Genomic DNA, 20,870 nt, shown 5'->3' with positions numbered 1-20,870 from the left:
TAAATAAACATGCAGAAATAGCCACTAAAACTGAGAAAAAACATGAGGGGAGCAAACTCTACTAGACATTAAAACATATTATTATAAAACCCTTATAAATAAATTATAATCCTAGTACAATAGAAAAATAAAGGCTAGAATAGAAAAACAAATAGATCCAAGCACAAATGGAACTTTAGTATAAGATAAAGGTGGCAAATATAATCCTCAAATAATTTGTACTTGGGTAACTGGGTAGCTATCTATAAAGAGATGAAATTTAGACCCATGTTCTTACTAATACAAGAATAAAGTACAAATGGTTGAAATATAAATATAGAGAAATAAAACCACACAGAGAGAAATTTTAAGCTTCGTTAGGCAGGGAATGGCTTTTCTAGTTATGTTTAAAAATGCAAAGAAAACAAAAAATATTCATTAATTTGATTACATAAGAGTTTTTCCCCCAAAAAACACCATAACAAAAGTCTAGACACCATAGATCAAGAAGAAGATACGTCTACCTTTGTTTACCATCAGGGAGGGCTCCACCACACCCCAAGATATAGCCTCCCCACCTCCTCAAGTTGCTTGATGAAGTACTAAAGGTCAATTTGCAATTAAAATGAACAATGAATATTTGTGGGTTTTTTATTATAAGGGTGATGACTTCATCTGCATCACTGAGCTTGCCTAGATATGTGAAGCACAGTGTGAGGGAAAATGGATCATGTCTTTTGGGGCAGCCCCCAAATTTCTGCAATTCGGTTGGATGCTATTAAGACATATTGCACATGATAGTTCAGGATAGACAGCAAAACTGAGACCTCTATGTTCTCCATAATAACCGAGTTAATGCATTTCCTAATGAACTATGTCCATACTGTTTTAGTTTCCCCACTTCCACCAATGTGCTACCTGTGACCACCTCCGAAAGCAACCACTGCCTGCCTCCCAGTCCTTCTGGGAATGGGACACAGGGAACACACAACAAAGGGAAACACAACAAGGATATATTCCATCATTAATTTGCATCTGCATAATCTTTAAATCATTCAAAGTAATTCATTTTCCTGGATATTGTAAAACTTTAAATTGTAAAAGTATTACACATCATTCTTATAAATGCATCTAATGGAATCTAATGGCATTAGTATTTTCTTTTATTTAGAGTGCTATAAAAATTTACATTCTTCTCAAGATGTACTTTTATGAGTTTTATCACATATATAGATTCATGTAATCACCATCAAAATCACAGTGTAATTCTATCCCTCCCCATACACAATGTTTGTCTTGTTTTGTTTATTATCTAATTAAAATCAGGTATCAAACAGGTGAGTAAATTAACCCAAGGTGATCAGATTTGACTACTGCTCAATTCATTTATTTATGTCATCCAAGAATCCATCATTTCTCTCTGCTGTTAATGATTATTTTTTGGTTTGTTTGTTCATCCCTAGGTTGAAGTGGTCCCCTGATATCACACTGTGATTCTGTTACCTATTTTTGATAGTCTAGTGCACTCTCAAAATACTCCACACACAATACTAATCTGCATAATATAGGGAATGCATTTTGTAGTTTATAGTCAAAACTTAGGGTGATATTAAATGTACTTTCAGATTTATTTAATGCTGGAGGCTAGAACTATTTCTCTATCCAATCAAGTATTTTAACCACAATGTTATGTGATCTTTTAGACTGTAGAGGGCAAGTAGGCAAACAGATGCCATGTGACCACCATCAAGCTTCTGCTGGACTGCTTAGTCTTTTAAATCCAACAATGTTTCGATCTCATTAGGATCACCATTTTCCTCACTCTCAGTGGTTGCCCACCTGCTTTTCAACGACTGTAACTAAAGCAGTCATTCTCTTTCTGCCGAAGGGTTGTTTATATTTCACTTTTACTTAATCTGTAGATGTTCCAGTTGTAAAACTAACCTAGGGAGCAACCCCATGGTAAGTGTGTTATGACCCTATACTAGGTGCCTACATTCAAAATAAATTGAACTTAACAGATTTTGAATATTGAACGCTGATTTCTAAATATTTGCATTTCTCACTGAATTCCTTTTTTTCCCAATTTTTTTTATTTAATTATTTTTCAAGTACAGTTTTCTGTCTATTGAATTCCTATTTTAGTGTTCTCAACTCTGATAGGTTGAAAAATGAATTTAGGAATCAGAAGACTTCAACAGTTTTTTACAGTTGATTCAAGTAACCAGACATAATGTTATCAACATGATTTCTAATTACTGAAAGTCAACTCTACATTTCCAGAGCTTGTTTACCCCCAGTTGTTTGTTTACTCACATTATCAATGGTATGTATTGTTTTAAAATAGATGATTTAGAGTGAATAGTAGAGTGGTGCTTAGAAACTTCTCAATTTTGTAAGCTAACAAATCACTGGTAAATTGAATGCAAAATATTTCTTTCCTCTGAAACATTATTGAAACTAATATAAAACTGAGAGATACATCCATAAGACATGATGGTTTTGCTACTCCTGTCACTGCCTCACAAATTACTGTTTTACTTAAGTAAAAAAACTGATAATAACAGGTATTGTAATAGTTACAAAAAAAACTCCTAGCTTTTCAGGCAACATGGTAACACTTAAGGTTGATTCTGAGATTCAGTCTGAGGTACCACACAATATCTTTCAACAAAGATTTTGTTGAAAGTTCAACAAAGATTTTGTGAACAGAGTCCATGGATCAGCCATTAAAATATATGCTGAGAATGAAAGAATTACTAAAATGCAATTTCTGATTTCAAGAACTTCAAAGTCCAATGGAGAAAATACGTACATATAGATAATACCAAGAAACTTAACATTTAAAATGATAGCCTTATGCAAAATGTGTTAAAGAAAAAAAATAGTAGTTTAGGAAAATATTAAAATGTATAAGAAATTAAGTTATGAGAATGTTATATAATTCTTTTGATAAGGTAAATGATCATTTAAAGGAGATAAATTTATCAAAATACCCATAGTATCTAAATAACTGCATTAATCATAATATTCTAAATATACATTCCTGTTTAAAATATTTAACAGGTGTATTTGTGTTTTTTAAATGCATTTGTATTTTTTATTTAAAAATAGAATGGTAACTCATGAAACAAGATATTATAGTAAGGGCTGTCAGTCTGTATAAGTAAGCAGAGAGGCACATAGTCAACTGTTACTGAAGCTCAATTAAAAAAGAAAAGAATAAGTTCAAGGCTCAAAGTTACTAGCATTAGTGAAAACTTGGATATAATCAATGAATACAATGGAAGACCATTAGGCAATTGGTTTTATTTCATTACCAGGCACATTGAAAGAATGTAATTAAATATAACTCAAAGACTTATTTTTTTTTAAAGTGATGCCATTCAACGCCAAAAGAACTAAAGAAAAAGCCCTGAATTATTATAAAATAGTTGGCATACATTCCATTGGAGTTGCCTGTCAGATTTTACAGACAGAAGAGTCTAAATCACTAGAGCTTAAGAGATACATATGGTCCAGAAGCACTCTTTGGAAGTGTGTGTGTGGTACGTGTATGTGTACATAACAAGTTCCTAGAAGGAATGTGTAGACACTAGACAGAGACTGAAAAAAAGAAAGGGATACTATAGTGCAGATAAAGAAGCTAGAAAAGATAACACAAGACAATGGGAAGAAATCCAGAAATGCTAGAAGAGACAACAGACTAGGATAGATGTGTCGGAAAAGACCAAAAGATGCAAAGTTTCAGTTTGAGAAGTACTTTTATGATTGTAATGGTGAACTAAGGAGGGTATTTATTTATGGATATTTATATAACCCACATAATGTTATGAAAATAATAAGACTTACGCAACTACTGCAAAGTCAGTACTGTTCAGACAGGACCATCTTAAGGGAGATGAGCCTGAGAATGCTGCATGGCACCATGGGAAAACACTGAAACAACCCCAAACATGTGTTCGGGTTTGAGGTACAAGAAGCAATCTAGAAGAGTTCTTAGCGCTGTATCTGTCATAGCTATGACACAATGATTTTCATAGTGTTAAGTTATGAAGCTTCTAGTTTTTCCTATCATCACCTTCAAGCCTTACAAATGGATAACTGCTTCTTGGTGAGGAATGGCTTTTTCCAAACAAAGTGGGGGTGCTTCCAAAGACAGGGGCTGCAGAGAATAATTGGGGTGGTAATTGGTCCAAACTAAAATTGGTTCACAGAAAACAGGGCCTCTGCCACGGCATCTTCACCAAACAGAGAATGCATTATATGAATGTGAAATCTATCTGAATGACTTCCTCGGGCTCTGGCTGCCTCCCAGCTTACTCTGCCTGTTGGATAATTTAACTGGCTCTCAATTTACATCAACCATACTTCCTTCTTATTTTCACAGATGATGCTAATGGAAACCAATTGGACATTTAGAGTGTTTTTAAAAACCTACAGTCTACATTCAAATGTGAAAATAGGAAGAAAATTATGCTCCCTCTAAAATGTATAAACTTTGTAGAACATATTGAAAACATGTAATAGAAAACCTAAATATACATGAGACTTTGAACTGTCAGCCACATTTTATATTTTAGACATATTTTTCTTTTTCATTTTATTTTTCAATTCAAAGAATATATACATCTCAAATGTGTATAAATAATGTTCAGTAAGGGGTTTCCAGCTCAGGCTGGTGTGGCTCAGTGGATTGAGTGCCAACCTGTGAACCAAAGGGTCACTGGTTCGATTCCCAGTCAGGGCACATGCCTGGATTTCGAGCCAAGTTTCCAGCTGAGGGTGTGTGAGAGGCAACCACACACTGATGTTTCTCTCCCTCTCTCTCTCCCTACCCCTCACTCTAGAAATCAATAAAGTCTTTTTAAAAAGAGAGAGTCTCCTGGATAAGACCACGAGGACTTCATTTTAAAAATTAAGATAAAACTTTAGCAAAGTGAAGATCAATGTAATGCTACAGACATAGAAGCAACTATATCAGATAAAATGAAAGGGAATGAACCTCAAGGTACATAGCCTTTTTAATGTAAAGAATAAAAAATTCAGTATCAGATAAAAATCAATTTAGTTACAAAATAAGAAAAGGCAATTATTAAAAATATTGTTTGGTAAATAAGAGATCCAAGTTAGAAAAAATAAATGAAAGTACACATAAGCAAAGTATTTTTTTTCAAAATCTGGCATTCCTGTGTGCACACTTCAATAAGACATTCAATAAGGCACAGCCTTTCTGAAAACCCAAGTCTGCATATGTGTATCTATACACTGAAAGATATACCATGGTTGTAGGAGTACAAATTAACTTAGAGAAAAACTATAATTTTAAATGTTTAAGCATAGTAGACTAAAGCCGGTTTGCTCAGCTCCACATTCTAACCTTACAAGCCACGTACTTTATACACATTTACTGACTCTTCTCTACAATTAATAATACCACCAGAGCAGACTGTGAAAACTAAAAATTAAATAATTTATGTAAGGTCTGAGTAGTACAGTATGTTTGGCATAGAGTAAGCAAAAATAAGTATTCAAATAAAAGGAGATAAGTAATATAAATCAATCAAGACAAAAAGGACAAAGACAATAAGACTAGGACATTTGTTTCAAAAAGGAAAAGTTTGGTGGTTAATACTAGACCTAACAGAGTAAAATTTTTATATCTTTAGTAAGTAAACAGTAATTTAAAGTGACAACGTTATGAACACAGACACGCACTAAAGATATTGCAGTTTTCATTCCAGACCACCATAATAAAGAGAGCTGGGCAATAAAGGAAATTGTAATGTCATTGCTGGTGGAGAAATTTACCTTCAGTCTGTAAAAAGAACAAAATGTCTGTGAAGCGCAGTCGAGCAAAGTGTAATAAAAAAAAAGATATGTCTGAATTTCTTAAAGAAGATTTATCAATTTATAAATGCACTGACAATCAGCAATAGTACTCCAAGAAGTAGGAAGACAGAGATTTAGATAGTGCAAGGAAATTGTGGTTTGTTCTCCTATATTTGAGATTTTCTAATTAATGAAGAAAAATTTAATTTTTTTAAAAAAATTTAGGCAGCAAACTTTTTCACTTTCCTGGGCAAAGGGCAGACACACTGAAGCTGAGACAAGGTTAAAATTCAGAAAACCGGGGCATAGAACTGTCCTGGACCCACTCCATTAGAGACTGCCTACGCTGGGTGAGGGGCAGCAGGGTCACTGAGAAAGCTCTGCCTGGGACAACCAGCAGGCCTGCAAGCATCACCCAGCCGTCTACCAAGCAGGGAGAGGATGGAGTGAGACCCTCTTTGAAAGGCAAACATGTGGGGAATGCATGAAGCTAATGATGGAGATGAAATGTTGAGAAAAACCATCGAGCCTATCACTTCCACCCTAAGGTAATACCAGAATAATACGAAGCCTGTAGTGCACTGCATGTAACCATAGTAACAACACAACCCAAAAGCAGTTCAACTCATAACAGGATTAATCCAGCTCCCAACGCTAATATTCTAGCAGAACAAGCAGCATATACTCTTTCGAGGCATAAATATTATACACCTCAGCCTCTGATGATCTAGACACTACATTCAGCAATCTCTTAAACAGTTCAAAACTCAAAAACAGGCAAGATAAAACAACAGTCTGGCAAGAGACAAAGCAATTAACAGAAGTTTATTCAGAGACAATCATGTGTGGAGCTATAAGAAAGAGAATAGATTACTGTGTTTACCACGCAACACCACGGATGAACCTGGAGAACAAACAGTCACAGAAGGACAATTTGTACACAATTCCATTCACATAATAACCTATCTGAAATGGTCAAAGCCATAGAAGTAGAGAATACGATAGTGATTTCAAGAGGATGCTGGGTGGGGACTATGGGGTGTAGTTACTCAAAGACGTAAAGTTTTAGTTTTGCTGGATGTCACAGTTCCATCGGTTTCACTGGGCTGCTATAACAAAAATACCATAATACAACAACATATACAACCACACACATACAAAAATGCATGCACACTCAGAAACTCGCAACCTCATTTACACCTACACCCACACACTCTATCAGGCTGTGACGATTTTATGGATATTTCTAAGTCGAAGGGAAATATAAATATGCATCCAGCTTTTTAGGACTATTGTATGGATAAAAGATTCGGATTTCCTGAAAAGTAAACATTGGGTTGGTGAAAGAGAGTGAACTTTGAGAGAAACACAGAGGCTAACATTCTGTCAGCTGCTTTTGATTGGCAAGTTGAACTTCAACAGGAGAGTAAAATTTCCCTCAGGGTAGTTCTACTCGCTTTAAAGCTGGTGAGGGGGCTTCCTCCATTGTACAGTATCAGTTTTAGGTGTAATTCAATTTTATATTCATTTGTGTTTTATTTTGATGATTGGTTGCCCTGCTGTATTGGAGTGTGGCCAATAATTAAAAGGGACATTGGAACCGACAAATTTTGTTATTGAGATGACATAAAGATATGGATTTCAAACATCTGAATTTAGCTGTGTGCTGCTTGCTTTTTAATGAAAGAACTCCTTGATGACCTCCTTAGTCTTTCTCCTTTCACAGGCTGACTTTGCACCAGTGCCCTTTTACTACTCTAGCTGAAGTTATGTTTCCAACATGATCCCCAAGAGCCACGGCCTCCACTGCCCCATTGTCCACAAATGTCTCTTTCAAAGCGAGTAATAAAGTTCTCAGGGCTTTGATTTCTTTTCTGAGTGTGACTCCTTTAATGCTGGTCTATATGAATTCTTTATGATTACTAAAAATGTCATTAAAAAGTCACCCTTTGAAGCTAGCAGATGTGTTTCTCTTCTTCTCTCTCCAAAATACAAAAGAGAGAGTACCTACATACTTGAGTTCAACATGCACATAAAACAGTACATTAAACCTTTTGTATACTTTGTAATATATATCAACATTTGCCTCTGGGGAGAGTATTTTATCATATATATTTTCTATTAGTTTTCTGTTATTTCTATCCCATGATCTGGAATTAATTATTAGAAGTCATCACTCAAAAGTTCTCCATCATGAACTTAGATCTGTAATTCAGAAGCAGATTTTGTATCTTAATCAACTGGGACACTCAAAATGGACATGCTAGAAAGCACCATTTCTCAAAAAACTGACTCAATTATTCTGCACTCAATCATGAGTATTTACATTTTCAAGAAGTTTCTAATGATACAGTGATATTCCTGTAATGGAAAGAAAAATGTGCCCAGGAAAATTCAACAATTTTTCCTACATGCTCAATAAATTAGTTATATACCAATCAACCATATCTGACCTTAATGATGCTACTCCTTTATTTACAAGTTGAATATCTGTCATTTCTATTAAGACAGAATTATCTTAATATATCACTCATAACAGTATGTCCTCAGATATCATTATTTTTAAATTTATAAAAGCTAGTATACAATATCTTCATGAATAAAATCTTCAGTAGCAAGAACTTTGTGAAGAAAAACAATACCACTTTGCTCTAAGGACAGTGGTTACAATGCATAAGGAACTGGGAAAAATTAATGTTAAATGTTTAAAAATATATCTGTCATAGCAAAAATAAGGTGAATATGTACCAAATAATTTACTGAATTCAATTAGGAAGGAATAGCATAATTAAATAGAGTCTGAGAGCTTTTGAGAAATTGTTTTCAGACGATGTTAGAATAAACTAGCTAGCCGAACTCCAAGGCTGAGTAATGTCTAACAGTATCATAAATCATAAGTCTTTAGGTTATATTTTCCACCATACAGAAATTATTTGCTCTTAAAGAAACTACAATTCACCTAAATTATATCATTTAAAATGTGACCTAACTCTAGGAAGTCTAATCAATAATAAAATAAAATTTGAATTAAATATATTCCCTTAGATAACATTTTACCCTACCATGACATTAAAAGAACAGGTAACCCACTTTTATGCCTTCTTTTCAAATTTTCCTCTAAGTGTAGTATTCACTAGCAAGGGTTTCCAAAGTGATGTTTGAAAACATCCGGAACACAGAACCAGAGAATACGATTAAAATAAAATTCCTCCGTTTACTAAAGAATCACCTGACTCTGGAGTTGAAACAACGAACAGAAGTTTTCAGTGAACATGCGTAGAAAGGGCGCAGCTTTACACAGAGATTGCCTACACCTACTTATCACCGCAGCATCTCACAGACCCAAGACATGTCTCCAAATTGAAGTCACCAGATCACAATAATATAAACAGATATGTCAAGTATAGCAAACAGTCCTGAGACCGTGTGTTCCCCCTGTTTCTGCTACCACGTCACATCGATGGACAGGCAAGCCACTCAGCTTGAGGAAGCAATTACTGACCCTAATAAGAACATCTCTGCTCAATTCAAGAAACCCTTCTTTAAAAAGTCCATTAGGGGAGCGGCTTTTAGATATTCCATTTCTGCACAGTATTATTACTGCAGAAATTGATAAACTAATTTTGTCTGAAAGGATTATTGACACCGAACTTGTGTAATTTCCTACTTATTCAAGATCAGAATGACAATTACACACTGGCTTTAGATGAATAATCCAATAATGTGAAAATGACTGACAAAGAATGGATCCCAAAATTGGAAAATAACTTCTTGGAGAAATCTTTTCCTGAAAAAGGAAAATTTAAACTTTCATGAATATACACAGAGGTTCCTGTTCATCACAAATAACTTAGATATGGGATTAGCCATCAGCCATCAATATTTTAAATTCATATAAATTTGAATAATTCAGAAATGTATGAACACTATTTCCATATATATATATATACACACACACACACATTACACATATTATATACAGATAAGACGCTACTTTGGAAATTTGGGGGATTCTTATTATGTGCCTATATGCCTGCATAACAAGCATTTCAGCATTTTGAAAGATAATTGTATTTGTCATATTATTCACAATGCAGTGAAGCATGCATATAAACATCTCTTCTAAAAATTGAAAGCTTTTATGAAGACATTTTAATGAAATTGTTCTTCAAGTACAAAATAACGAACTGAATCCTACAGCATCATTTGTCAGGAAAGCAGGACCTGCAAGTTCTTACGCATGTTTTGCCACAGGAATCGCACAGGATAGCTTTCAGGATGTTTGTTTCCCAATGTGTCATCCCTACTAATGAATCAATAGTTATAAATGTCCCTACAACCTTATTCATCTCTGTTCTTTAGTTATAGCCAATTTTAATTCTCTCTGCTGATTCTTATCTTTGGTATTATAATTGTGTTGATGCTAAGAGCTCAATGAAATATAATTCATCTGACCAAGTTAAAAAATAACTTTGAAATGCAACAGTTCTATTCCATGGCAGTTCCTAAAAAAAAACCCTAAATGCCATTTAATTTTTGTCCTGTTTGGTATTCAAAAGCAAAAAAAAAAGTAGAAGAAATATGTCTTTTGAAAATCTCAAATACCCTGCAACTGAAATACGTCTGTTGAGCAGCCTGAACTTTGTCGTTGACTCTGCTGCCTACAGCAGAGGTTCTCTGACTTGGTGCTCAGTAGAGTTACTTGTATCCATGGTAAATCATTAACGTATCTTCCTTGTCTGAAAATATAGTCCATGACAAACCACAATCATCATAAAAAGTCTAATGTCTGATTGTAGTGTTTAGCAGGCCTGATAGAAGTGACCCAAAAGAATATGATGGGAAGATGACTGTAGGCGTATCAATTTGGGCAGCTCTATGTCTCTGAGACTATCCGACAAAATGAGAAAAAGAGCATCATTTTTTTGCTTCTGGGTTTGAGTTAGTGATAGACTGGGGAGTAGGGACTTTGTTCACTGATAGTAAAAAAGGACAATTCTCAGGTAAATTTACACAATACAAGATAATTCCTTACCTCTCTGGTAATTTAACTTTTTAACAAATGATTTCAGATTTGAAGAACTGCATGAGAAGTTCAACAGCTCTAAGAATATAAATGACTCAGGAATGGGATCCTTGCCATATGCCGAGGTTAGTCTCCTAGACACGCCAGGAATTCACCTATAAATACTAGAAATAACTATAATACGTTTGTTGAGGTAAAACTGATGTTAAGAAAAATAAATCAATGGTTAAGAATATGTGAATCACATTCTCTTCCAAGCTTCTAATCCTTATCCCTTTCTTCCTGAGTCTCTAAAAATATTATGTTGAGAATGTCAACAAAAAAGGCATAATAAAATGACAATTTCTTTTTTTTAAAGATTTTATTATTTATCTTTAGAGGGGAAAGAAAGGAGAGGAGAGAAATATCAATATATGGTTGCCTCTCGTGAGTCCCCTGCTGGGAGCTGGCCTGCAACCCAGGCATGTGCCCTGACTGGGAATTGAACCACGATCGTGTGGTTCGCAGGCCTGCGCTCAATCCACTGAGCTACACCAGCCAGGGCTAAAATGACAATTTCTTGTTTGGATAACTTCAGCTGAAAAAGGTACCTCTTTGCTCACCAAGGTCAAATCTTCCATCTTTAGGGAACTAAGAGCAAATGTGACATTTCCTGAGTTGCCAAGTGCCAGTGTGAGCAAATGCTTGTGATAAAAACAAAACACAAGGCCCGAGAGCCAGCGGCGTATCAACTACACTCTCCATCTTGAAGGAAGTTCCAGAAGGAGGACACACCCCCTGTTCACACCTGTGTTCTCACGTCGGGGAAGTCGAAGAGCTTCAAGTATGAGCCCCCCTTGTTTAAAATGTCATATTCAAACACTATCCTAGTGTCTACCCCAGTACCCCCAAAACAGGAAAGGGTGGTGACCCCATCTTTTAGTTCTCACTTACTAGGCCTTATCATTTCCCCGATGACCCTACTACTTTACTAATAACACAATATTAATGCCAGAATAACTGCAGAGATAATTCTTATAAAAGATTGGATAGTAAATACTTTAGGCTTTAAGGGTCAAAAGGTAGAATGTGGCTATTAGGTAGATACTTATATAATAATCAATAAAACTCACAAGTGTTTGCAATATATTTTCTTTGTATATTTTATGAAAATAAGTATACTAATTGAGTATACATTTTAATAGGACAAGTGTCTTAAAGGGCAGAATTTTGCTTGATTATGTTTCCAATTTAGTACTTCCTATCAAAATCGACTGTAAGATTCACAAGTTAATGCTGACAAGGAATGTCTTTGACAATGTCTTCACACAGATAGGTATTGTCAGTTCCTGATAGTGGTCCATAAGTACACAATTCACTGAGCATTTTTACTGTTTAAAAGCCACTTGTGGAAATCATTTATTGGGTTGGCCAAAAAGTTCATGAATTTTTTCCGTAAAATAAGAGACATATTTTTTATTTTCACCAATAACTTGATTGATTTGGATATTTTCAGTATGACCCCTGTCTCCCATGTTGTGTATTGTTGACTGTTCTGAACGTCTCAGTTTGATTGCTATTGACTTCAACTGGCTTGCCCAACCACGGAGAAATGCCCAGGGAGAAAGCTCCAGCAGAAAATTTCACAAGCCATTTTTGACATGTTTGATCAGTCACAGCGCCTTCTCCATACACTGCACAAGTCTTTTTTCCCTTTCTCTCAGTTGCNCATATTTTTTATTTTCACCAATAACTTTATTGATTTGGATATTTTCAGTATGACCCCTGTCTCCCATGTTGTGTATTGTTGACTGTTCTGAACGTCTCAGTTTGATTGCTATTGACTTCAACTGGCTTGCCCAACCACGGAGAAATGCCCAGGGAGAGAGCTCCAGCAGAAAATTTCACAAGCCATTTTTGACGTGTTTGATCAGTCACAGCGCCTTCTCCATACACTGCACAAGTCTTTTTTCCCTTTCTCTCAGTTGTATTTTTACCTTTCTTGAAATAATGAAGCCTAATATGCTAAAATATTACATATTTTCCTCCATCTTCAATATTACACAAAAATTCAGGAATTTTGAGGGTTTTTTTTAAAGCAAGCTAATATGACAGCTGTCATACTACAATCTAACAAAAGAGCTTTGAATGAAGTCAAAGACAACTAAGCACCACTAGAACCATATTGGGAGGGGGGAACCAATCGACATTTTTGCTAACAGAATACATTCTTCTGATGTTTGCCTCTTAGTATGTCATTACATTGCAGAGTCATCACCTACAACTGAAATTTAGGTGGATCTTCTCAAACGCAATTTAAAAGATTCTGAAACATCAACATTTCCTTTGGAAATTAAAGAAAAGAAACATGTCCACGAAAACTTTGTATTTCAAAGGAGAGAATACATGTTTCAACTTTTGACAGCATGGTTAGTGGAGAAGGAAGCTTGATCATTCTTGTGACTCAAATTACTGTCAGCTGTCATCACAATGATTTTATTATTGCATAAGTTTCACATATAAAAATTATTTATCTTGCAGTTTTTGCATGAATTATTGGAGAATCTATTCTCCATACCGAGCTAATTTCCAGAGCCATTCTGCAACTTCTGATAGTGGCTGAGAATTGTTCTTCTCATTCAGAAAAATCAGTCTCAGTCCTGTACTTGAAAAAAATTCCAATAAAACATTACCACAGCTGGTCCATCACACCGAAGTGTGACAGGTTACTATACTTGTCTCTGACTAAGTATCACAGAACTTACAATGAATAAATCCACAAGAGAAATTAAGTTCATCACTGTAATTCTGGTTAAATTTTACATGATGGAATATTTTCTGCAAAATGCGTTAATGAAAGAGAAAATTATTGGAAGTTTTAGAATCTTCTGTTCACATTAGCAAATCTTCATTGTAAAATTTCCCAACCAATCCTTTTTCTGCTCCACTCATTTTTCTTACCATTAGTTCTGATACATCTTAGTGTATTCCACTTCAGGTTGTACTGAATTAGCATCTTTTCATCTACGGTGAAATTTTCTGTCTTGCAATTATTCCACACAGACTATTCACAGTTTAATTCCTGAGTCACTCTCCACTTGACATTAACTCATCTGATAAATGACAAAAAATGAACATATTGGTGATGTTCATCAATTTATAAGGACATAAAAATCAATACAGATAGTTGTTCTGTTTTTTTCATTAGTTACAAAGGTCTCTCCCAATGTCCTCAACTTTTCATGCAACTGCTCTCAAAATGCCTCCGGGTCTTGGTTTGTGTAGGTAGGGGTGTGTGTGTGTGTGTGTGTGTGTGTGTGTTCGTTTTTAACACATTTTCAGATGCTACACAATTCAATTAATTGTATGTGATTATAATTCACCAGCAATAAATAGTTCTTTAATACCAGGATAACTCAGAAAATGTATTTGCTCAACAGCTTCATTTTTTGGGAAGACGTTCTTCCATGATAAAATACTTCATTTTCTAGTTTTTCTAATCATTTTCTTCTGTAAGTTGGGAATGTTATGCTGAGTACTTATTCTGGTAATAAGTGTATATAAGTACTACTTATATTAAGTACTACACTCTTAGCACTACTATGGTGCCATTGCATAATAAAGTGAATTATTTGCCCTGTATTTGATTAAAAAAGTAACTGTCAATCCACTGTGACTTTTAAAAGCACAGCATGCATGCAAAGGTATGCACTAGTAATGCACAAACAGAAAAGTCAAAGTAAAGTGACACATGTGACAATGAAAATGCTATAGAGTGACAATTGAATCACTGCACGTTGTAGTGTGTTAAACGGGGAAAAGCTATTAAGAAAACTGCACAGGGTGTCAGTAAATTTAAGGTGCACAAACTGAGATAATCTGGTGCTTATATACTGTAAAAGATTACCACAATGAGATTAGATAACATGCATCACATCACATTATAGTGTATGTATTTGTATGTGCGGTGACAACAGTTAAGATTTATTCTCTTTGCACTTTAAAGCATCATAATACAGTATCACTAACTGTAGTTATCACACTGTGTATTAATCCCCAGAAATTACTTATAATGGCATCCAACATTTCACTCTATTTTATATGAGTTTGTTTTTTTTTTTTTTTTTTAAGATTCCACACATAAGCCCTGGCTGGTGTAGCTCAGTGGATTGAGCACGGGCCTGCGAACCACACGATCGCGGTTCGATTCCCAGTCAGGGCACATGCCTGGGTTGCAGGCCACTTCCCAGCAAGGGACTCATGAGAGGCAACCATACACTGATGTTTCTCTCCTTCTCTCCTTCCCTTCCCCTCTAAATATAAATAAAATCTTTAAAAAAACATTCCACACATAAGTGCGATTGTACATTGTCTTTCTCTGTCTAATGTTTTCAAGGTCTATCCATGTTGTTGCAAATGATTTCTCTTCTGATGGCTGAATAGTATTCCACTGTGTGTATATACATATACACACCACATTTTAATATCCATTCATTCATCAGTGAATACTAAGGTTGTTTAAATATTGAGAATAGATTCTCTTTATATAAAGATATACATTGCAAATGCTGAGACAACTACTAAAATTAAGTCAATGGAGAACATAAAATGGAATGATAATCGAATCACTGGAAAATGCATAAAAAGTGAAGTGAGTAAAAAATAAAAGGAACAAGTAGAAATGAGTTGGTAGATTTAGTCTAGCCCTATTAAAAATCACATTACAAATAAATGATTCCTCTCTGTGACAGGCTTCTCTCACATGTATAATGTCCTCCAGGTCCGTCCATGTTGTTCCATATTGCAGAATCTCCTACTATATTAAGGCTGAGTGCTATTCCATTCTGTACATGTATCAGGTCTTCCTTAGCCACTCATCTATTGATGAACATGTAGGTTGTTTTCACACTTTGATGGCTGTAAATAATACAAGGGGATCAGTTATCTCTTCAAGATTTCTTTCTTGAAATAAATTTAAATTTCTTTAAATCTATAAATTAAGGAAATGTAATTTATTTAAAATACATAACCATAAAATTGCTAGGTCATATGGTAGTTCTAATTTTGTATGTTTTTTAAGTTTATTAAATGTACTGGGGCATTTAATAAATGTTCCAGGTGTCAGGAACACAGTTCTGTAACACAGCATCTGTATATTGTGGATTAAGTGGATTATAACTTGGGAACACGCACCCCCTATCCACTAATAGTCCTTTTGCACATAAGGTAAATGTTTGACTTGTCCAGTGAATTGGGAGATTCTGAGGGTAGATTTTTTTTTCTGGATGCTAATTATGTGAAAGATGACTTGAAGAATCAGCTAAGCAGATAACTAGGTAAAATAAAGGACTGAATTTGTGAGAACTTAATAATTTCACTGAGATTGATTTTTCTTCTGACCATGACCCCACTGCCATGACCAGCTGTCATCAAAAACGAGGAGGAGGGGTGTGTTTATAATGACGTTTGGCACATATTCATGTAGTTAATTCTTTAGATCAAAGGATTAATTGTCTTTCTAACAACCAGCTGCTATTTACTTGTCAGTCATTTTTTGACATACATTCTCTACCTCTACAATGACTTCAAACGTTTAAGCCTAAACATGTTTTTTCTTTCTCACAGTACGATTTGCAAAATTTAGAAGACTATGTTTTAAGAATATTTAGACCCAAAACATGACAAGATATCTTCCACACACAACCTGAATTTTTCATTCAAATGACCCACTCTGCTTTCCTGATGCTGAATTTAACGTCAATAAATTTCCCCAAGAGAAATGTGTATCTTTGTGTGTTTTGTAGACAGGGAAAGTCACTTTTACATTAAAAAAATACACACATGCTGTCTGAAAACAGAAACAAGCATGATATAATATTGGCAATAAAATCAATAGTGTAAACAAGACAGAAATAAGAAAAATAATAGGGAACCCATCCCTTTTCTTTTTCAGTTAACACCCACACCACATTCCCTCAACACCTAGCCCTAAACTGTCTCACCCATAATACCTCTTAGTGTACTGTTTATGTTTCAAACAAATGGGAGCTGACCAATTATATGTTTTTCATTTTAGAATTGGGAAAACAAAATGATGTGTCCGTTTAGGCTTCTTAAAATTTCATGAAAGTCAACACTTAATATCTCCACAAAACAATGTGAGCCAAGTAGTAATTTAGACAAATATTAAGCAATGTGCATTTCTTCTTTAAATTTTCTGACAAGTCTTACCGTCAAAGTACTGTAACTGGTACACTAGCTGAGAGACTTGCACTGTCTTGTAAAGATCGGAAAGCTTTACATTGGTCAAGCCAGGATTCAGCTTTGCTTGGTCTGTCTTCGTTTTTATTTTTACATGATGAAAGCCAGAAATAAATCAAGGAACAAGCAAAGCATTCTTGCCAAATAACCCTGTATATAATCAGTCCCTCCATGCTAGAGAAGTGAATACTGTTGAGCTCATTGAAGTTGACTTGGAATACATTTTACAAGTTGGTGCCTGGTCCAACCAATCAAGTTCTGAATTTCAAATGCATTTGTCTTAAACCAAATGACCCTGGCCAAGCTATTTAACTGCACTTTTAAAATAATAAAATTTGAGGTCAGTGAAATTACCTGTCATTGGCTATATTGGAACTTAACATTCAACAGGCTTTGATTTCCAATGCAATGATCTTTACTGTCTTCCAGTTGCTTACAACGATGCTTTTCTCTTGAAAGTTTAACACTTAAAAAAATTAGACACAAGAGAGGAAAAATTCACATTTTTAATGGCTATAGAAAGCCATCTTCCTGGGTTTGGACTTGGGACACTGATCGTTAAAATAGGAGATTGAAAATATTAGCAGGGGCCACATTAAAAAAGGATGCTGTGGTCTAAACTAAGGCAGCAGCAGTCAGCATGGCGAGAATGTAATTAATCAGCTGACAAGGAGGTGTAATAAGTATAAATTGGTAGGACTTGATCTCACACTAAATTTGGTAGATAAAAGAAATTGAGAAGTCAAAATTGTTTCCTATGAATCCACTTTGTAGAAACAAAAGATGCTTGTAGACCCAAAACAGGCAGCATATGAAAAACTAATCAACAGTCAATGCCAAACCACACAAGTTACACAACTAAAAAATACTGACTTAGTATTTCAGACAAGACATCAAAATTCTGTGGATATGTTTATTGTTATGTGCCCATCAACACAAATTCTAACATAGAAATTAAAATTTAATTGTTTAGCATATACTCAATTCTTTTTTTCTTTTAATTATTCTTGTTCAATTACAGTTGTCTATATTTTCTCCCCACCTTTCCCCTCCAACCCCCTTCAAAGCCTCCTCCCTCCCTTGCTTTTGTCCATGGGTCCTTTATAGTAGTTTCAGAAAACCCCTCTCCCCACTGTCCCCTTCCTCCTCCCCTTAGGCTATTTTTAGATTGTTCTTAATTTCAATGGCTCTGGTTACATTTTGTTTGTTTTCTCTTGCTGATTATGTTCCAGTTAAAGGTGAGATCATATGGTATTAGTATATGCTCAATCCTTGAGTCACCTGCTCCAAAGGGGACTCTGATTGCTCCAATCAATGGATTTATCGCTATTTAACTTCACCCACGCTGGCTGTTTACTGTATCTTGCCTTGATCGCCAGGACTTAGGAAGCAATGTTTTCAGGGTACTGTATTTTCAATGCCAAAGCATCTAGGCTAGGGACCAAGATGCTTTGGTATTCATTCCGAATTAAATACAGGAGTGGGCAAAAGTAGGTTTACAGTTGTGAGCACATAAAACACAGAATTTATTCTTGTATTTTTATTTATTGTATTATTTTCTGTTATGAACTACAAACCTGCTCTTGCCAACCCCTATATATTTAAGCAAACCACTGATCTATCTCCCCTGATACCTTTCCATTCAGTTTGCTGTATGTATAAAATGTTGCATGTGTTAAATTATCAGAATAAACCTATTTACTGTGATGTAATTAATCTTAATATTTTTGAAAAGAAAGCATTAAATACATATCATAAAACTGAAAAATACATGAATAACTAAAGAAAAAAGATAAATAACAATTACAGAATATCATAGAACTGCATATTCCATTGCACCTTAAGGTGGGTACTTCCAAGAATTATCATCGCACCTCTTACCTAGTCTCTTCTCTTGTTTAAATCCTCTTCCCCTTGTTTAGTACAGCCCTAGCATACTTGCATATGGATTGCTCCTTACAAAAACAGACTTTCTGATGTTCACCTCTATGTTGCCAAATGTAACTTGATTATCTTCTCTGCATTGCCTTTGTTTGCCTGATGTCCACTTATCATATAAAAGTCACTGGTCACCACCTCAGAAAAAAATTCCCAGCCAATGTATCTAATAAGGCAACCCAGTCTGCTCCTCTACACTGAGTTTGCCTCTTGCTTCAACACCTGTGTGATCTTTCTGTTCTCACCACAGGCAACTACAAAGGCTTTGTCTTCTCGTGGAGAAAAGCTGTCCTCCTTACATCTAACAGGCTGCAGAGCCAAAGCATTGACATTTCTGAAGTTGGTCACAGTCAAGGACTCGGACGCCCCCGAACCCACCATGCTTTGCATTTGTGCATTCCCAGCCTGGCCACCTTCTTTCCTAGGTCTCCTTACCTGAGGCATTGGACAGAGGTCTTACTCAAGCACTACTGCTGGGGACCCCTTGTTGTGGTGGTGGGGGTGCGGGCAGGAGAAAGCTTGAAGATCATTTTGCCCACTCTGACAGTACCTAGCACTTTTGTACTCATTCATCACCCCCAAATCCCTTCAAATGTACCCCCTGTACTCTTGCATAATTGACCACCTTGTTTACATCTCTCCTGCCCACTAAGTGTAAGATCAGCCAGGCGGTTTCCAACCACGCTTTGTGAGTGCAATGCCAGGTGTTTGGCGCCCCTCTGTGAATCTGACTCTGCAAAGGCTGTGGTCTCATACAGCCTTGGCCACCATTGCACCCACCAAGAGTGCAAACACAGGCCCGACTTCTCACGTGAGATAGTTTAGTTATAAATTAAGCCTTTGTCCCAGATTGTGCTTTCTTGGAGTGCCAGGTATCTTTTTCCTAGTAATTTCTCTGAGAATGAGAAGATAAGAATACTTAAGTAATGATAAATCCTATAACTGCTAGTGTCAGCCCTGACAGCTGAGTAATATGCATGGTCTAGATACAGTAGGGAGAAGGCAGTTCAGATCCCAAACTCAGGCAGTGACTGGGCCTGAAACTCAGGTGGGGATTGCAGGTCAAGTTGCCTGCGGAGTCAGACAAGCGCTCCTCCCTCTCATCACCTGTTTCCAGTTCAGAATTGCCACACAGTCCTGGGTAGTTCCAAAGCTACTTCATACGAGCAGAGAAAAAGGGCAAAGCAGAGCGGCCCAGGGAAACCAGGCTGCAGGGACATTCTGTTACGGGAATTTGCAGAGCTGACTCGGAACAAAACCCAGACGGAGAACGTAGGCAGACCTCCTCCTCCTCCAGACTGGATGTCAGCAACCTTGCTTCCTGATTCCCTCAGCTTTACTCCACTGTGCTCAGTTGTTAAGACTAACGTAAGCCCTGGCTGGTGTAGCTCAGTGGATTGAGCGCGGGCCTGCGAACCACAGGATCGCGGCTCGATTCCCAGTCAGGGCACATGCCTGGGTTGCAGGCCAGTTCCCCGCAGGGGACTCATGAGAGGCAACCATACAATGATATTTCTCTCCTTCTCTCCTTCCCTTCTTCTCTAAAGATAAACAAAATCTTAAAAAAAAAAGACTAACTTAAAAAAAAAAACCTAAATTACTAAAAACACATCTTTGATGTCTGAGTATTTGTGATATTCAGGGACTGCAAGGGCAGCAGGGACCTCCAGTGCCCTCCCATTCTAGTGCTGCCATCCGCAGCTTCACGCAGAGTCATGTCCAATGCTCATTGGCTTCCCACAGAGTGTGCAAGTAAGAGTTCAGTGTACAAAACTGAACCTCGTTTAGTGCAATACGTAGCCAAAGCTATAGTACAAACAGCAACAAAATGGCAAAGTTTAAAACTTCCTATGCT

Source organism: Sturnira hondurensis, unplaced genomic scaffold (genome assembly GCF_014824575.4).
Source record: "Sturnira hondurensis isolate 20B ecotype Veracruz unplaced genomic scaffold, ASM1482457v3 Scaffold0009719, whole genome shotgun sequence".
NCBI lineage: Eukaryota > Metazoa > Chordata > Mammalia > Chiroptera > Phyllostomidae > Sturnira > Sturnira hondurensis.
This window is presented reverse-complemented; position numbering follows the sequence as displayed.